At 48.5% G+C, this 18,825-nt stretch overlaps 1 pseudogene; it reads right to left on the bottom strand.

The window, feature by feature from the left end:
* Positions 1 to 2,450: 2,450 nt before the first annotated feature.
* LOC121440886 lies at positions 2,451 to 3,322 on the bottom strand (annotated as a pseudogene).
* Between the last annotated feature and the right edge of the window lie 15,503 nt (positions 3,323 to 18,825).

Genomic DNA, 18,825 nt, shown 5'->3' with positions numbered 1-18,825 from the left:
GCAAATGAAGGAGCAGAACATAAGAAAGTAGGTATATTAAATAACTTGATTAATCCTTCAGGAGCAATTTTCACTTGTCAAGTATACGTTAATAAAACTGGGAAGAATAGATAGTGAAGGGAAAATGAGATTTGGGGTGAGATAGACACATAATATAGAAAAAGTCAAGTATGAAAAAAGATAGTTTGTTTTCTTTTTTAAAAAACAAAATAATAAAAAGAAAAAAATAACCAAGTGTGTGGTGCAGATCTTTAATCTTAGCACTTAGGAAACAGAGGCAGGTGGGTCTCTGTGAATTCATGGCAAATGTGGTTTATGGCTCCAGTTTAAGGCCAAGCACAGCTGCATAGTGAGACCCTGTCTCAAAAACAGAAACAAACAAAACTCTAACACACACACAATAGGGGAATATCCAAGAACACTCAGTAAGTGGTAGGTTTATGTTAGATGACAAACAGAAACCTTCCTATACAGTAGCGCCAGACAGAAATGGATATAAATACAGAGATAAGAGACCCAGCGAGCCGGGAGTGTAACTCAGTGGTGCCGCGTAGCCTAGCAGGCCCATGGCTCCGAGTTCCGTTCCCAGCACTGTAAAAACAAAACAAAAACTCTGAGAATATTACCAAATTCCCCCTCGTTTATTATTTAGGGGAAAGGGTCTCAGAGTGCAGTCCAGGTTGCCCTAAAACTCACGAGCTTCCTGCCTCAGCCTCCTGCGTTTGGGGAATGGAGGGAACACCACACCAGGTCAGTCCTCAGAACAAAAGTTGGTCCCCTTGTTACTGGAAGGCCAAGCGAAAAGAGGCCCATCCCCTCCTGGAATGCCTCACAATTAAACTTCCTCCCAGAATAAGACTGAGAGAGGCAAGCTTTTGTGTTCTTCCACTCAACATTTATACGGATTTGAACAGTATTTTCTAACTCAAATGTGTGTGCTGCTATGTTATTAAAAAGAAGAGCACAGGGCATTAAACTCCAAGGGTAACTGCAAGTTTTAAAGAGAAAAAAAATGCAAGGCCCGTCCCCACCCATTGACCTACCCTCCTCTTTCCAGGTAGCCACCCATAAACTGTCGGCCCTTAGATGTGATTGCCCCCATGCAAATAAATATTTTTGTTTTGAGAAGACATTAATAGCCCATGTTTTTTTGCAGTAAAATTGGGTGTTTGTGTATTGGGTGTGGTCACAGGAAAGAGCAATTACACAATGGAGAAAAGGAGAGAAAAACAAAGACGGCCCATCTAGCACAGCCTAGAGAGGATGGGACTTGCATCTAGAGGCGCGCACACACTCACCTAAGCACTGGCTTTTTATACTAACGTTGTGAGAGCAGGCCAGTTGCTGGTGTCCTCCTGGCACTGTGTCCACTCTACTGTCAGCCCCTTTCCTGAAAACAGGTGTGCACAGCTGGGCTGTAGCTTGGTTGATGGAATGCAGACATTGGAGAAGCCCTGCTTCCACCTCTAGCGCCTGTAAAAAAAAAAAAAAAAAAAAAAAAAAAAAAAGGGCTTGGCGACACACACTTGTAATTCCAGCACCCTGGAAGTAGAGGCGCGAGGGTCAGAACTTCAAGGTCATCCTTGACCACACAGTGAACTTGAGGCCAGAGACCTGGACTAAAGAAGATCCTGTCCCAAAACAAACTTAGGAAGGAAGGGAGGGAAGGAGGAAGGGAGGGAGGGAGGAAGGGAGGAAGGGAGGAAGGGAGGAAGGAAGTCAGGGCTGGAGAGTTGGGTCAGAGTCTTGAGTGCTCTATCAGAGGTCCTGAATTCGGATCCCACCACCTGCACTGGGCAGCTCACAAATGTCTGTAACTGCAGCTCCAAGGCATCAGATATCCCTTTCTCTTTTATGGGCACCTGAGCATGCATATGTGGATACACCACACACACACACACACACACACACACACACACACACAGAGAGAGAGAGAGAAAGAAAGCCAGTGCACATCCTGGTCCCACTGTTCTTCCTGCTGTCGCCGGAAACTTCCAACAAGTCTAAAGGGAATTACAAGCAGAGGCTCAGCAGGGCTCCATTCCAGGAACTGCCGCCTCTGCCCCTCCTGCTACACTTCATTCCTCAGGTCTTAGGCCTTGAGCAGAGACACACAAATGTCAGCCCACACTCTTAGCAGATAACGTCATATGTGTTTGCTGTTTAAGCACCTAGCCCTGACATGAGCATCACTCCCAACAGAGACTCGGATAGTCATAATTATCTATTTATTTCATCCATCCATCATCTATGTATCTTGTACCCATGTATGTATGTATCATGTATCTACCATCGATCATCTATATATCTATGTGTCTATCTAACATCTCTGTACATATGTATGTATGAATGTATGGATGGATCTATCTATCTACCTATCTCTCTCTCTCCCTCTGTCTTTTTTTTTTTAACAGACTTAATTCACTTTTACTTTCCTTGTATAAAAACCTTTATGTGGTGGCCACAGCTGGAGCCTGGGTCCTCTGAACAGAGACTCTGGTGTGGGTTTTCACAAGATGGTCAGTGAGTTCCTGATAAGGAGACTTGGTGAACACAGTCTCTTTCCAGAGTTCGGGGGTCAGGTAGCTGTAGGTCTTAGAGATGGCATCAAAGGTGGCCTTGGCAAAGTTGCCCACGGTGGCAGTACAGCCCCTGGCTGATGTGTAGCAGTCATCAATGCCAGCCATCATCAGTAGCTTCTTGGGCACAGGAGCGGAGACTATGCCAGTGCCTCTGGGGGCAGGGATGAGACGCACCAGCACAGAACCACAGCGGCCTGTCACTTTGCAAGGAACAGTGTGGGGCTTGCCAATCTTGTTCCCCCAGTAGCCTCTCCGCACAGGGACAATGGAAAGCTTGGCGAAGATGATGGCCCCTCGGATGGCAGTGGCTACCACCTTGGAGCACTTGACACCGATACCTACGTGACCATTGCAGTCCCCAATAGCGACGAAAGCCTTGAACCTGGTCCACTGGCCTGCCCTAGTCTGCTTCTGCACGGGCATGATCTTCAGAACCTCATCCTTTAGGGATGCTCCCAGGAAAAAGTCAATAATCTCCGATTCCTTAATGGGCAGGGAGAACAGATAGATCTCTACGGACTTGATTTTCATGTCCTTAACCAGGCGGCCCAGCTTGGTGACGGGAATCCACTCCTTGTCTTCAGCTTTACCTCCGTGAGCCCCGCGGCCTCGTCCGCGGCCTCGACCACGGTGGCGCCCCTCAGACCACTGCCGAATCCTCCGAGGAAGCTGCCACGGCCTCCTAATCCTGGGCCCCCGGGTCCTCTGGGCCCTCCCGCTGCACGGGCGTCATCTGCCATTTGGTGTTTTCCAGAAAAAGAAGCTCTCCCTCTGTCTTTAAGACAGAATTTCATGCGGCCTAAATTGGCCTTGAGCTCACTGTGTAGAGGAGAATGTCTTTCAACCTCACATCCTTCTGCCTTCACATTGTGAGCGCCTGGACCATAGACACCACCACACCTGGCGACCTCTCCCCTCCTTTTCTTTTTTTTGTCTCCTCTCTCTCCTTCCTTTTTTCCTTCTTCCCGGTGCTGGGGAGAACACACCTATGTCAATTTTACATTGTTAAATCAGGCCACGAGAAGACCTGAAAATCTGGAAACTAAGCACATGTCATAAGGCGTTTAAACAACTCCCTTCCAGAACTGTGTTGGAAGCACTGGAAACAAGAGGCATATGACTCCCAAGCCATCCGTGGCCCTGTTAGAAAGGTGACATTCCAGACCCAGGCCCAGGCCTAGGTCCTCTAAATTCAAAACCCTAGTCTATAGAGGTTTGGGGAAAGCAACAGCAGTCACGAAAGTGTTAGAATGACTGTCCCAACTGCTGCCACAGAGGCCAGGACTCCGTCATCTCTGAAGGAGTCCTTTTCCTTGCTGGACAGGAGTGTCACCTTGATAGCAGGGGACAGCTGGGGCCCTGCCTTTCCCTGACTTTCATTTGAGTCAAAGAGACAAAGGGCAGGTGTGATGGCCAACTGGCAACCAGGTAAGGACTTCGGGAGCCTATTTAAGCCTCCTCAGTTCTCCGCAGCCTTCTTCCCTGGAGTCTCCTCTGCTGTCTTCTCTTCTCCAGGGGTCCAGCTCACATCTCACGACTTCTGCCCCTTGCTTAACATCCCGCCAGGATGTGAGACCCATGACCTCCTCCCACACCACACTTAGGGCATGCCGAGTCATGTTGATATTGTCCGGTAGAAGCCACTGTCATCGGCCAATCCATCGGAGCACCTAGCGCAATCAATGCGTGAATCGGCTCCTTTTTCTATTGTTCCAATCTGTAGAAAAGTTTCCTATCAGGAAAGACGCTGCTGCAAACTATCCTGAAACTGGAGGGAAACTGCACTCTGTCCCAGGTACCCCTTAACCTCACCTGGGGCGGACAGCCTGGAGTTGCCACGCCCCCACCAGAAGCAGCCTCAGCATGAGTCACTAAGGGGCTCCATGCCCTTGGGGACATCCTCCAGGCCACCTCTTTGGAACTGTATCATTTTTTAACCCAAGGGCTCTAGGTCAAGGAGCTGTTTGACTGTTTGGGGTTTTTTGTTTTTTGGCTTTTTCTGTTTTTGAAACTGTCCTTTTTGGAACAACCCTGGCCAAATTTCACTATGATTAGTACAAAGATCTTAAACCCTTCAGACTATAAGACAATCACTGTAATTCCACTCAGAGTTAGAGGCACAGCAGAGGGAACAAGGGAGCCTACTGAACAGAGTCTAGAACTCATTGCAAAGGTGAACCCAGGGAGATAAAGCCAGCAGAGAAGTCATGGCTCCTTCCGGTACTCAAGGTCCTGTCCGGTGTCCACACACAGCTCAAGGTCCTGTCTGGTGTCCATGCACAGGTGACAGTCCCTTCCAACCCATAGCTCAGTCTGGATCACAAGTAAGGGAATCCTGAAAAATGGAGACGAAATGGGTGGGACTTTGAACAAATGCTCCCTGACGCCACTGGCTAGTGTCCATCTGTTTGAAAACACTAACCTGGGGCTTCTTCCCCAGGCTCCAGCACATTCTACAACTCCATGTACATTCAAGACCCCAAGCTAATAAAAAGCAAATGCCGAGAAAGTGCCTCGAAACAAGCCAGACCGAAGAAGGCTCACTGAAAATGGGGGTAATTGGTACGAACAGGCAGTCCACGGAAGAAGAAATCGAGTGTCTAGGAAGACAGGGAGAGAGGGCCTCACTGTAGTGTCGCCACCGTCAGAACCCGCAGGTCCACAACATGATGGACTTTGGCTGTGGTTAACGGATACAGGGAAAGGATGACACCTGATGATAAAGCCACACACACGAAATAATAAAATCTGCAAAACTGCACAAAACCACAGGCGGTGACTCCAGCTCTTGGGAGGCAGAGGCAGGCGAATCTCTGAGTTTGAGGCCAGCCTGGTCTTACAGAACGAGTTCCAGGACAGTTAGGGCTACACAGAGAAACCCTGTCTTGGGAAAAACAAACCAACAAACAAAACAGCAGAAAGGAAAAAGAATTGGGATCGCGATCAAAGACAAGACCCAGAGGACACAAACATGTCAGTTGTGTGGATGCTGAGGAATTCCTATGGCTTTGAGTGCACAGTGCACTTGGAGGTGGCGGGGTGTCCCACTAAGTAGGTTAGAGTCCTTCGTTGTCTTGCCCTATAGAATGTGCCTGCCTGATTCTGCGCGTTCTGTGCATTCTGGCCGGTTAGATCTTTAACTTCAGCAAAGGATTTCCCAAGTCTTCAAGGCTCCTGGGTCCTGAACAGCCTTCAGATGGCTTCTGCTTAGGCCACAGGAGCTGTGTAAAGATGTCTCTCAGTCAGGCAGGGTACTAGTTGATCCTAGAGCAAACGCTTTAGCACCTGGTGAGAGATTATCTCCAGCTACCTGCCTGGCCTGAAGGGGCAAACCTGCAAAGCTGTTTGCCTGGGGGACCCTCTTGTGTGTGGGGAGTTGTTATCTTGATCTGCAAAGAGAGACCTTCCCACCACTTTAGACACCAACCCTTTCCCTCTCCTGCCTTTCTCGGCCTTCAGAGAGGTTCCTGGTGTAGGACACTGTGGCCTCTGGTCCCCCCCCCCCTCACCCCAGTGTCTTGAAGGTTTTGTTACTTTTGTCCCTCGGCTTCCCAACCAGGCTTAGCTCATGCCTGTGCTCAGAGTGTCTGTTGTACAAAGAACTGGCTTAGTTGCCCCCATGCGATTTAAGAAAGTTGCTGGTCCCTGTGTTTGAGCTCCAACACTACATAAAACTGGGTATGGTAGCCCAGGTATATATAGAATTTGAGAGGTGGAGGCAGGGGCATCAGAGTTTCGGGATCATTCTTGGCAACATACATAGCAAGTCTGAGGCCAGCCTGGGCAACCTGAGACTGTGTCTTAAAAAGATAAAAAAAAAAAAAAAAGATCTGCCTGTTCCCCAACGTTGTGTTCCAGCTGCCTAGATAAATGACCCCTGTTTATACTGTAGTTTATGACCCCAAGGCCCTGGACTCCGTCCCCTTCCCTGACTTCATCTGAGGATCTATCTATCCTGCTCCTCAGTACCCTAGGGATTTCAGGACAGCCTTTTCTGTGAGGATGCCTTCCTCAGCCTCATGTGGCAGGGCTGTTTGATGCCTCTCCTGTCGCTGTAGCAATCACAGTCCTTGTCGTTGTGGGGCTTTTCATGCCATCCCTGTCAAGGTTTGTCTCCTGCTGTCCAGAGTGAGGCTCCAGAAGTCAAGGATTTTGGTCCCTTTACTTCCCAGCACAAGGCCTGAGATGTTTTGGGAATTCATACAGAGCAGACAAGGGCAGAGGGGAGGACCTTGATAGGCCCAGGTGACTGGATGGACAGATGACACGTGTAACCTGAGGCTCATTCCAGAGGGGACCGGGCAGCCAGCCCCTGTGAGATGCCCATGCTTTAAACCACACAGATGCAGGATCCCCATTCCTTTGTTAAGGACCAGTCCTTCCTCACAGGATGAGCGTGCTATGCGTTTCTCTTCTTTGTCCCTCCGTACCAAACAACTGACAATGTTTTCTATTCTTTATTCTATTTTAAATTTTCTTTTTAGACAGGGTCTCATGTAGCCTAGGCTGGTCTCAGGTAGCTACACCCTCAGTGTAGCTGAAGGTGACCTTGGAACTTTGATCCTCCTGTAAACACCTCCCCCATAAACACTCTATCAGCGGAGCCCCATCTCCAGCCCCAGTATTGATTTTGGGGGTGGGAACGGAGACCTGGAGAGGTGGGAGACGGCCTAGTGAGAGATGAGGACAGAAGGAACCATGGCTCTGTGACTCCAGAGCCCACCCCAGGTCTTTGTGGAACCAGGTAGCATGGAAGTGACTGCCTCCACCTAGGGCACGCTTGCCTGACGTCAGCTAAGCCCACAGCTTCCACATCTGCAATGGAAATGTTCCCAGGATACCTTTTATGGGGGTGATGGGAGAATCCAGATGAGCTGATGCTCCGTATCTGGCTGTTCTGTGCCCTGTGCGGCTGGGTACCAGTACTGTTACCCACCATGGGTATGTTCTGTGCCAAGTGGGTACCAGAGGAGCAAGCCCTTTACCCAGGCTTATCTTAGATGGAAACCCGTGCTCAGCATCCTAGAACTTTTCTTCTTTCTGTGGGAGGCCCGAGAGCAATGGTTATCGCCAAGCCCTAGGTCCACGTGGTAAGACGGTGCTCTGAGGGCTGGGGTGGCCACTGTGTGCACCAGAGAGGTCATCTGCTAAGGGTGTTGGGCGACTCAGGAGTCCTGGCCCCATGAGGGTTCTTTTCGTTATCACTGTCGCCCCCACCGCCTTGTCCTCTTCAGTCTGCTGGGTTTATCCCTCAAGCTGCAAGCTCACCTGCGCCCTCAGAGAGCTGACCAGAGAGCTGACCCTCCCTGGACGGTGCCGCTTTACTTTCCCAACGTGACTGAGAACCTCAGCCAGGCGGTGCTAGCACACACCCTTAATCCCGGCACTCGGGAGGCGGAGGCAGGTCAATATTAGTGAGTTTGAGGCCAGCTTAGGCTACACAGTGAGTTCCAGGACAGCCAGGACTACACAGAGAAACCCTGTTTCGGGGCGGGGGAGTTACTGAGTATCTCAGAAAGATTTTGTTCATATGAACATCAAACACTAACTTCACAGAAGCCTTGGTACGGGGTTGGGAGCACAACTCAGTGGTAGAGCACTTGCCTAGCGCAGGGAAGGCCCTGGGCACAAAATAGCATTCAGTTCATGTTTCAGGTCCACTAATACCAGCCTTTGGGAGGTGAAGGCAGAAGGATCAGGAATTCAAGATCAATCTCTTAGCTGCATAGCAAGCTCAAGACCAGGCTGGGTTATGTGCACTAAACCTGGTCTATACGATTACGCTCTTTCTCAAAAATTAAATGAGAAACAAAAAGTCCCTCTCCCTTTTTCTGTATTAGAGATCACTGAGACATTTAATAGTATGCCATTTGTAGTCCCAGTTACTCACCACACTGAGACAGGAGGATTGCTTGAATCTAGGAATTATAGTCTCAAGCAGACTCTGCCTCAAACAAACAAAAATTTCAGAGAAGACTCTCTTGTTGACTGAGTTAGTTTGAGCCAGGGTCTCACTATGTTGTAACCCTGGTTGGCCTGGAATTCTCTATGTAGACCAGGTTTGCCTCGAACTCACAGAGATTCACCTACTTCTGCCTCCCACTGCTAGGATTAAAGGTGTGGGCCATCGTGCTCATCTTATTTATTCATTTTGAAACCACTGCATCTTTGTTTATTTTGTGACTATGTAGGGGGTGGGGTTGTATGGAGGTGAGAGGATTCCACTCAAGGGTCAGGTGTCTACTTCCACCGTGTGGGTCCCAGGGCTCAAAGTCAGTCTTGGTGACAGTGCCGACTCATAAGTTAATCAAAGTTATCTCCATGAATCCTTTTCTGGGTTATCAGAGACAACCAGGCCAGGGATGGTGGCAAGCACCTGTGACTCCAGCACTTGGGAAACTAAGGCAGTAAGTAGGTCTATCGCAAGTTCAAGATCAGCCTAGGCTGCAGAGTAGGATCCACCGCCTCTACCTTCAGGGTGCTATAATGTCACACCTCAGGCAGACCCTGGAAAATTCCACTATTCAGAGTCAAAGGGGATGCAGATGGCATCTGAGATCATGAAACATGGGTGAGCCGAGGCACCTCTGAAAGATTCCTGGATCTACGATGCTGAGTGCCAAGTTCTCCAGGTTACACAAAGTTTCCGGTGTGGTGATGATGTCTGCCTGGGGTGGCCACCAACTTTCATGGCTCTTGTGACTCTGTAGTTCTTCCCTGTAGCTCTTTCTAGACCTTCTCTTTCACTCCCCCATAGGACCGAATGTTTCCCTGGGGGCTTAGCGTTGCAGCTGGCTCAGGTGTATAGGAGTCTGAAGTGTGTAGCTCGGGCTAGAACCCGTGGTGTGTGGCCTTGGGCAAGCCATGTGGCTTCTCAGAGACTCATTAACCCTCTATAGGTGAGGAGAGAACAGAGACTTGACTCATGGGCCCATCAAGGGAGCGTTTACAGCTAACCAGATCTTAGGACTGCTCTCGCTGGGGCATTTTCTGTTGCAGGTAACAGATTCTCTGCCAGGGTTTGATGTTTTAGAGGAAAGGTGGGCCTTCATCAATAAAACCAATATTTCTTGGTGGCCCTCCACCTACTTGATACTAAGTGACATAGTGGGGTGTCCAGGGCTCACATCACAGAGTTCTATGTAAAAATGAGGCCTAGAGCTGAAGATGGAGCTTAGCTGGTGGCATGCTTGCCTAGTACACACAAGCCCTGGGTTCAGTCCATTACTGCAAGAACTAGGCCTGGTGGGGCATGCCTGTAGTGTTTGACCCTAGAGATAGAGGAGGAAAGAGTGAGAATTTAAGTGTAGCCTTGACTACACACATCAGTTTGGGACCTGCGTGCCTAGACCCCTGCTCTTAAAGGCTGAGCCATCTCTCCCGCCCTTCACGGCTTCTTTAAAAAAAAATTAAGTAGACGAAGAGGGCTGGAGAGTTGCCTGGCTGTGTAAGAGCACTTTCTTCTCTTGCAGAGGACCCAGGTCCGATTCCCAACACCCACGCGGTGACTCACAACTGTCTATTATTCCAATCCAACATCCAATGCCGTCTTCCGGTCTTCCTGGGTACCAGACATGCATGTAGCGCACAGACATATGAAGGTAAACCACTCATAAAATAATAAAAATCTTTCTTTAAAAATTGGAAAATTTGTCGGGCAGTGGTGGCGCACGCCTTTAATCCCAGCACTCGGGAGGCAGAGGTGGGTGGATCTCTGTGAGTGCAAGGCCAACCTGGTCTACAAGAACTAGTTCCAGGACAGGCTCCAAAGCTACAGAGAAACCCTGTCTCGAAAAAAAAAAAAAAAAAAAAAAAAAAGGGAAAATTTTAAGTTAGGGGGCTTTAGAGTTGGCTTAGCAGTTACAAGCATGGTCGCTCTAACAGAGGACCCAGATTTGGCTCCCGTCATCCACAAGGCAGCTCACAATCATCTGTCACTCTGGTTCCAGAGGATCTGATGCCGTCTTCTGATTTCTTCCATTCCCAGGCACGAACATGATACATATGTATGCATGCAAGCAACAACTCATACACATAAAATAAAAATAAAACTTAAGAAATGTATTAATAGCTTGACATGGTGCCACACACTTTCAAACCAGCACTCAGGAGGACACCGAGGTAGGCAAATTTGTATGAGTTTTGAGGTCAGCCAGGTCTTCACAGTGAGCTTCAGGACAGCCAAGTTTACATAGTGAGACCCTGTCTCAAAAACCGAACAAAACTAGGATCATTACCAGTGTGTATGTCGAGGGCAGAGGCAAGTTTTGTGGAGTCGTTTTGCCTTTTCCTCCGTGGGTCCTGAGATTTTTGCTTGGTTCTCAGGCCACACAGCGAGCGAGCGTTTTACCCATCAATTCATCCTTCTTTGTTTATTTCGAGACCGGGTCTCACTGTGTAGCCCTGGCTGACCTGGAATTGGTTATGTAGACCAGGCTGGCCTTAAACTCATAGAGATCCCCCTACCTCTGCCTCCTGAGTGCTGGGTTTGAAGGCGCATGCCACCATGCCTGGCCCCAAGAACTATCTTGTCGGCCCTTATGTGTCTTCCTTTGAAAAACGTCTACGTAGATGGCCTGTTTTCGAGATCTTATACCCACTGTGGTTCTGCTTATCTAACTGACTTATAGTGTGGACTGTGATTGTTTCTTCTGTTATCCATGTTGTTCCTTTACTCTGTGGTTGGCTTGGCCGTGTTGACATTTGCCGTCTTGCCCACGCTTGTCTGTTCTCATCTATTGTCTGAGGTTTTGGGTTCTTATTCAGACACTCACTGTCTGGATGCATGCCATGGGGCTGTTCCCTGGGTTTTCATCAAGTGACCTTTATAACTTCAAATCCTTCATTTAAGACTTTAATCTTCTTTGAGTTAATTTTCGTTGACTTCATTTTCTGTATATGGAAATCCAGTTGTTCAAATTCTGGTAGGCGTTAGAGTTACAAAAATATGTCATTTTGTATATTTAGCTTTTGTTTTTTTTTATGTTGGGGTCTCATGTAACCCAGGCTAACCTCTAATTACTGTATGGACAAGGTTGTCCTTGAACTCTTGACTCCCCTGTCTCTACCTCCTGAGTTCTGGGATTACAGACATGTGCCACCACCCCCAGTAAAATGTATTGATTTTAAAGCTGAACATTGGGGCTGGAAAGATGGCTCAGATGCTAAGAGTAGTGGCTGCTCTTAGCGAGGAACCCAGATTTGATTCCCAGCACCCACATGGTGGTTTCAGCTACAGGGGATCCAGTGTCCTCTTCTAAACTCTGTGGGCCCCAGGAATGTTGCAGACCCCAATGTATAAAACATATAAATAAAACAAAAAAATAATGGCATACGAGATACACAAGCTCAAGTGCCTACATCTCCATATGGAGTTTAGCCGACACTTGGTGGATAACTTCTTGAAACAATACCTAACATGAAATCTAGAACATTCCATTGCCCATGAAAGGTCCCCTCCTGCTCTTTCCAACCCATTGGCCCCACATGGTACTGGGGGTGTGGGATGGCTGGTCACAGTCCATCCACAGTCAGGAAGTACAGAGAGGTGAATCTTGGCCCAGCTCAGCTCTCCTCCATCCTCTTCATCTTCAGCCTCAGACTCCAGCCTTCTTCCCAAACACACACCCAGAGGTGTGTGTCTCCTAGGTGATTCCAAATCTACTCAAACTAATCACGAAGATCAATTATCTATTCTAGTTTCTTTTCCGACCAAATGCAAGGCTGGGAAATGAAAGTTTTATTTTATCCTGCACTTCCAGGTCACAGTCTATGATCGTTGAGGGAAGTCAGGAGACAACTAGCAGCAAGAACCTGGAGGCAGAAACTGAAGTGGAGATCACAGGGAAGCAATGCTTTGCTCTCAAGTTCACATTCAGCCTCCTTTCTTACATGGCCCAGGCCCGCCTGCCTAAGGGTGGCACCGCCCACAGTGGGCTAGGCCCTCCTCCATCAATTATCAAGCAAGCAAATGCCCTACAGACATGCCCACAGGCCAATCTGATGGAGGCAGCTCTTCAATGAGCCTTCCTCTCCCCGGGCATGTCAAGTTGACAGCCAAGATTAGCCATCAGAACTTTACAACCACTGTCTGGACTTCTGTCACCAGTGACAAAGCCCTCTACTCGAGAGCTCCCACATCTGTCAGCCTTCTGTCTGTGAGTCCACATCTGGCAGCATTCTGTCTGTGAGTCTCATAAATACCCATTCTAGACACTATTGTAGACAGATACCACATTTAAAAAAATCCCGTGTATGTCTACATGCTTGTGCACGTGCATGAATGTTCATGTGTGAGCAGGGGCATGCATGTGCCGTGGCATACATGTAGAGCTCAGGGAACAACCTCCTATGCAGATATTCATCGTCAACCTTGTCGAAAATAGAGTCTCTTGGCCGTTGAGATGGCTCAGTAGGTGCTTGCTGTCAAGCCTGATAACTGGAGTTGGATCTCTGGGACCCACAGGGTGAAGAGAAAGAACTGACCCCTGAAAGTTGTTTTCTGACCTCCGTATATGCCACGCTATGCCACCTCCCATCCCACTCTCTCTCTCTCTCTCTCTCTCTCTCTCTCTCTCTCTCTCTCATACACACACACACACACACACACATAAATAACTAAATAAATGTTCAAAAAAATTAAGAGGTGGACTGGAGAGATAGCTCAGTGGTCAAGATCCCTGACTACTGTCCCATAGGACCAGGGTTCAATTCCCAACCCACACACAGCATTTCACAACCACCTGTAACTCCAGCTTGACATCCTCCTTTAGCCTCCAATGGTACCAGGCACACACATGGTGTACAGACATACATGTGAGTAAAGAATCTACGCACATAAAATAATAATAATAAAGTAATAAATTAAATTTTGTAAAAGGTAAGAGTCTCGTGCAGCTTGTAGTTGCAGGTGCCAGGCTAGCTTCATGGGATTCCCCTGCCTCTGTTCCCCATCCTGACAACAAAGTGCCACCACGTCCAGCTTTACACAGGTTCTGGAGATCTGAACTTCAATCCTCATGCTTGTGTGCCAAGAACTTAACCCACTAAGCCATCTCCTCGGTCCACATTTTAAAAACAAAATGGCACTAGAGATAGAACCCAGGGCTCTGAGCAAGTCGTACAGGCTCTGTGCTCTGAGCTATGTGCTCTCCCCTCTTTTCATCTTGTATTTAAGGCAAGGTTTCACAGAGCTGCCTGCTGTCCTTGGGTTCACACCGCTGCTGTCTCAGTCACCTCTGCTGCTGCGATGAAACACCATGACCAAGGAGAGTCACAGCATGACGGGATGATTTAGGCTTATGCCTCTAGAGCCATAGACACACGTGCTGATGGGCTGAGTGACAGGTGACAGGTACGAGTCTAGAGCCGACGCCCAGGGCTCACCCTCGCGTCCGCTTCCTGAGTAGCTGGGCTCAGAGACCAGCCACAGCACTGGGAACAGCCCTGTGCCCCAGATTGTCTGTTCTTCCAGCTGTCAGAGATACTTGATTTTGCTCCAGTCCAGGACTGTTTCCTCTCTGCTAGGTGCCAGCTTCACCTTCCCTCCTCCGACTGCAGAAGGCTTCTCCAGACTTTGCAAAATGTTCCACGGGTGTCAAATTACCTCCTTTGGCGGCTGGTGCTTTAATCTGCAAGCCCTGCCTGGGGTGCTGGTGCTTGTGTTTGTGAGCTCTCTGCTTGCTGTTTTGGCCACCGTGTCTTCCTGTTGCAGTCATTCTTAGACCTCTGGAAGCCTAGCCCAGATAAAATCCTCCTTCAAAAGCTGTCTTGGTCACCATGTCTTACCATCATAGAAGATAAACTAATACAGAAGTCACTGTCGGAGATAGATGTTGAAAAGACTGGCCGTTGTTCTGTTTTTGTTTTAGAGAAATACAAAGATTTAGGGCTTTGGATAGGGAAAATGGTTGAACACTGCCGGAAGAGACTAAGGGGTCATTCTAGTAGGGCCCTAAAGGCAGTCGTAGTGCTGAGAGCCGTGTGGACTAGGGAGGCCCAGCTGAAGAGGTGTCAGAGGGGAATGATGTTAGCAAATGGGCTAGAGGCCATTTGTGGGATAATTTGGCAAAAAATCTGGCTGCCTTCTTCTGACATGATCTGAGAACCTGCCTGTGGCTAAGTTAAAAAATGGTACAAACTTGGCGTCACATCCTGGGTCTGTGCTGGACCCAGGCTGTATTGTTAAGATGAGCGACTTTCATGATCTGACTAGAACAAAAAGAAGAGGTCTCCCAGGCCAAGCCCCACACAACTCTTCTGATTTGTGACATTACAGCCTAAAGCATTCTGCTCCTAGAAAGCAACTACAGATGAAAACTGCAGCCGTTGCGGTTCAAGGGGACGAGGGTTGAAAGCTGACTGCAGAACCAACGACTTGGTGCTGGCTTTAGTATGAAGGACGCAAGCGTAAAGGGGTCGTAGATTCTTCCTCCGGGGTTTCAGAGAACTGAGGCCAGGCAGCATGTGGCAGGAGAGTCCCCACGTGAAGGCCCTAAGATGTCAGGACACCCTAAGAGGTCATTGTATGAAGTGAAGATGAAGCCTGGGTCGTATTGGAGACTCAAGGGGTGTCCGAGCTATGGGATATCTGCCGAAGAGAGCTTCACACAGAGAGTGGAGAGAGCCTGAGAAGGAGAGATCTGTTGCAGCAGCAAGACGGGAATGGCAGCGCCGTCTAACCCTTGCTACCAACATGGAATTGTAAGATTCAGGATTTTTTCCCTACTGGATTTTAGTCCAGTATTTCCTAGCTATGTTCCCTTTCCTCTCTTTTGGAATGGTAATACATATTATGTGCCCTTGTATGTTGGAAGTGTGTCACTTGCCTTTTTAGTTTCAGGGAGTTACAGTTAAGACATTCTGGACTTTTCAAAGTATTGGGACCATGGAAGACTATGGGAACTTTTGAAGCTGGACTAATGCGTTCTGCATCATGATATGGCCACGAGCCTATGAGTGCCGGGGAGTAGAATGTGGGGGTTTGGTGGTTTGAATGAGAATGGACCCTATAGGTTCATGTCTTTAAACACCTGCTGCCCAGCTGGAGGTGCTGTTTGGGGAGGATTAGGTGGTGCAGCCTCGCTGGAAGAGATGTGTTTCCAGAGACAGGCTGGGGAGTTTATTACTCACTGTACTTCTGACTGTCTCTGTCTCTCTCTGTCTATTTCTGCCTCTCTCTGTCTCTCTCTCTGCCTCTCTCTGTCTCTCTCTCTCTGCCTCTCTCTCTCTGACTCTCCGTCTCTCTCTGTCTTTGTCTCTCTTCCTCTCTCTCCCTCCCTCTCTCTCTCCCCCTCTGCCCCTCTCTGTCTCTCTGCCTCTCTCTCTCCCTCTGCTTCTCTCTTTCTGCCTCTTTCCCTCTGCCTCTTTCCCTCTCTTTCTCTCTCTCTCTCTCCCCCCCCTGCCTCTCTCTCCCCCCCCGCCTCTCTCTCTCCCCCCCCCGCCTCTCTCTCTCTCCCCCCCACCTCTCTCTCTCTCTCTCTCTCTCTCTCTCTCTCTCCCCCTCTGCCTCTCTCTCTCCCTCTCTCTGTCTCTTTCTCTGCCTCCCCCTCCTTTACGCTTGTGTTGGAAGATTTGAGCTCTCAGCTTCCTGTTCCGGCCACATGTTTGCCTGCTGCCATCTCTCCCTGCCATGATGGGCAGTAACTCTCTGAAACCGTAAGCTCAAATAAATCTTGCCTTCTCTAGGTTGTCTTGATCATAGTGTTTGGTCACTGCCCCAGAAAGTCACTGAGACACTGTGTTATGCAGAATCCCTAACCCCGGTCTCCCGTTCTTCGGGAGAATAGCCGATTGTAATGGCAGGCTCTTTCTTTGCAGCTCGGGCTAACCTTGAACTCCAGATCTCCCTGACTCTGCCTCCAGAGTGCCCGGATTAGGGGCCTGTCCTGATGGGGTAGGATCTCTGTACCTATCCTTCTTATCTCAGTTCCGGCCTCTGCCAGGGTCAGGTGTGAAGCAGCAAGAACGGCTTCCTTCTGTTCGCCTGTTTTGAGGCCTTCAGTATTTCCAGGGTCAAAATTAAAGTGGGTTTCTGATCCAGCCCTCTGGGAACAAGAGAGAGAGAGAGATTGAGTGGGGAGCCATGGGGGAGAGGTGGGGCATGGGTGCCATCCAAGCTCAGGCTGCTGGTCTCCACGTCAGGCTCTGACTCAGGTGGGAGGTCTTCATATTTCCACATGGTACCCCTGGCCTTTGAGAACCCTGCTTTAGACGACATCCATTAATTCTGTGGTTAACTGCACGACACCTGGAAACACACAAGATGGCATGTGATCCTAATGGCCTTCTTCCAGAGTGGTAGGCGTCTGCCAGAAGATGAAGCTGTGTTATCACCTCACGGGGTCAAATCAGGTAGGCAGAGTTAGGAAGCTTCTTTGACTGTGTCTGTCTTAACTTCCTTATGAAGAGGAAATGTTGGCTTAAGACATCTCTCATTTTTGGTTTTGAGTGCTAAAGATTTGTTCAGTAGATGCGAAAAATATGTGTGCATACACACATACAAATACTTGCTTTTTTTAGCTTGGCAGGGGGTTTGGGGGCTAAAGAGATGGCCTTCTAGAGCACTTGCTGCTCTTGCAAAGGACTCAGGTTCAAATCCTAGCACCCATGAAGTGATCAGAACCATAACCTGAACTCCAAATCCAGGGGATCCAAAGCCCTCTTCTGGCCTCCATGAACACTACATGTATGTAGTGCACATGCATACATGCAAGCAAACTCTCATACACATTAACATTTTAAATCTTTTAGAGGTGTGTGCACACATGCATGTGCCTATGTGTGTCATACCTGTAATCCCAGCAGCACTCAAGAGACTGAGTCAGGAGGATTGCCACAGTTTCAGGCCATCCAGGTCTATGTAGTCAAGAAGGGGGCTAGAGATGATGCTTGTTTTGATTTTTATGCTACAGAGCAGATTTCAAGCCTGACATCATTTTCTTTCAGTTTCTGGTTTTAATTAGGTGTTGATATTTACTGGACGGAGTTTCCCTCTGGATCCTTGGGTTGTCATGGTGACATTTTTGGCCTTTCGGTGTTGTTTTGGGCCGACCACCGGCTGAAATGAGTTCCGACATGAAAGATTCTGAGCTTGGCATGGGGGGAGGGGGAGTTGGTCAGGAAGATGCTTATGTGCCTCCTGAGGAGGAGGCTGAAAAAACCTGAAGACATTGCAGTGTGGCTTCAGGGACTTCAGAAAAATGGCCAGAGGAGAAAAATCTGCCCTTTAGTTGCTGCTGCTTGCCTGGCTGGTGCCACTGCCTCAGGAGGGTGGGACCTTAGAGGAATAGGGATCTGGAACCTTGGTCATATGCTGATTATTGGGTTATTGTTTGTTTGTTTGTTTTTACAGTTCTGGGAATGGAACCCCGGAGAGCTTTCCCGTGCCAATAAAGTGCTCCATCTCCAACCCTCAGTCCCAATTTTTGTTGTTATTTATTATTATTTATTTATTTAGAGGCAAGATCTTGCGTTATAGTCCTAACAGCCTGGACTTCCTTTAAACCAGAGTGGCTTCCAGCTTCCACACATCCTGCCCCAGTACTACTTTCTTCTCTCTCTCTCTCTCTCTCTCTCTCTCTCTCTCTCCCCCCCCCCCCCCCACAAGTGCCCCTGTAGCCTGGGCAGCCATCAGAACTATACCTACAGTCAAAGATGACTTCGAATAGCTCTTCACTGTGCTCCTCTCCCAAGTGTGGATCAGAGGCATGAGCCACCATGACAGACCCAAGCGCCAAATTTTCATGATCTTCTCTGATAAGACCAGACACCCCTGTTTCTGAAGGAAACAATTCTGGACTGCTTTGTCTTTCTCCCCAGGGACTTGTTAAGGAACGTAGCCCAAACTGGAACTCAGGATCTTCCTGTCTCAGCCTTCTGAGTGTTGGCTCTACATTTAGTTTCTTGTAGCTTTTGAATTTGTTTTCTTTTTTAATTATAAAAGTCACATGCAATCAGAAGGACAGGAACAGCAGACCACAACAAAGCCCGGAAACATGGAACAACAACAAGAAGTAAACAAAACTTCTTTTCTGGACTGAAGTCTGAAATGAAACCACAATATTCAAGAGTGATTACAGTGTTTCTTTTGAAAGATCAATGAGACAGTAATTGCAAACCCCTCCCCAAGGAAAACAAACAAACCCAGCAGAAAAGAAGGCTGTAAGGAAATGCGCCAGCTTTATCAACATGCCTCCCCTCCCCCAACCACGTCCTATCGCTTCAGGGTAAAGTCGGCCTGAGT

This window comes from Microtus oregoni, unplaced genomic scaffold (genome assembly GCF_018167655.1).
Source record: "Microtus oregoni isolate MIOR12 unplaced genomic scaffold, Mior012 000071F_ref0000514, whole genome shotgun sequence".
Lineage (NCBI taxonomy): Eukaryota > Metazoa > Chordata > Mammalia > Rodentia > Cricetidae > Microtus > Microtus oregoni.
Note: the sequence above shows the minus strand (reverse complement) of the source record. Positions and strands in the feature narration are given on the sequence as shown.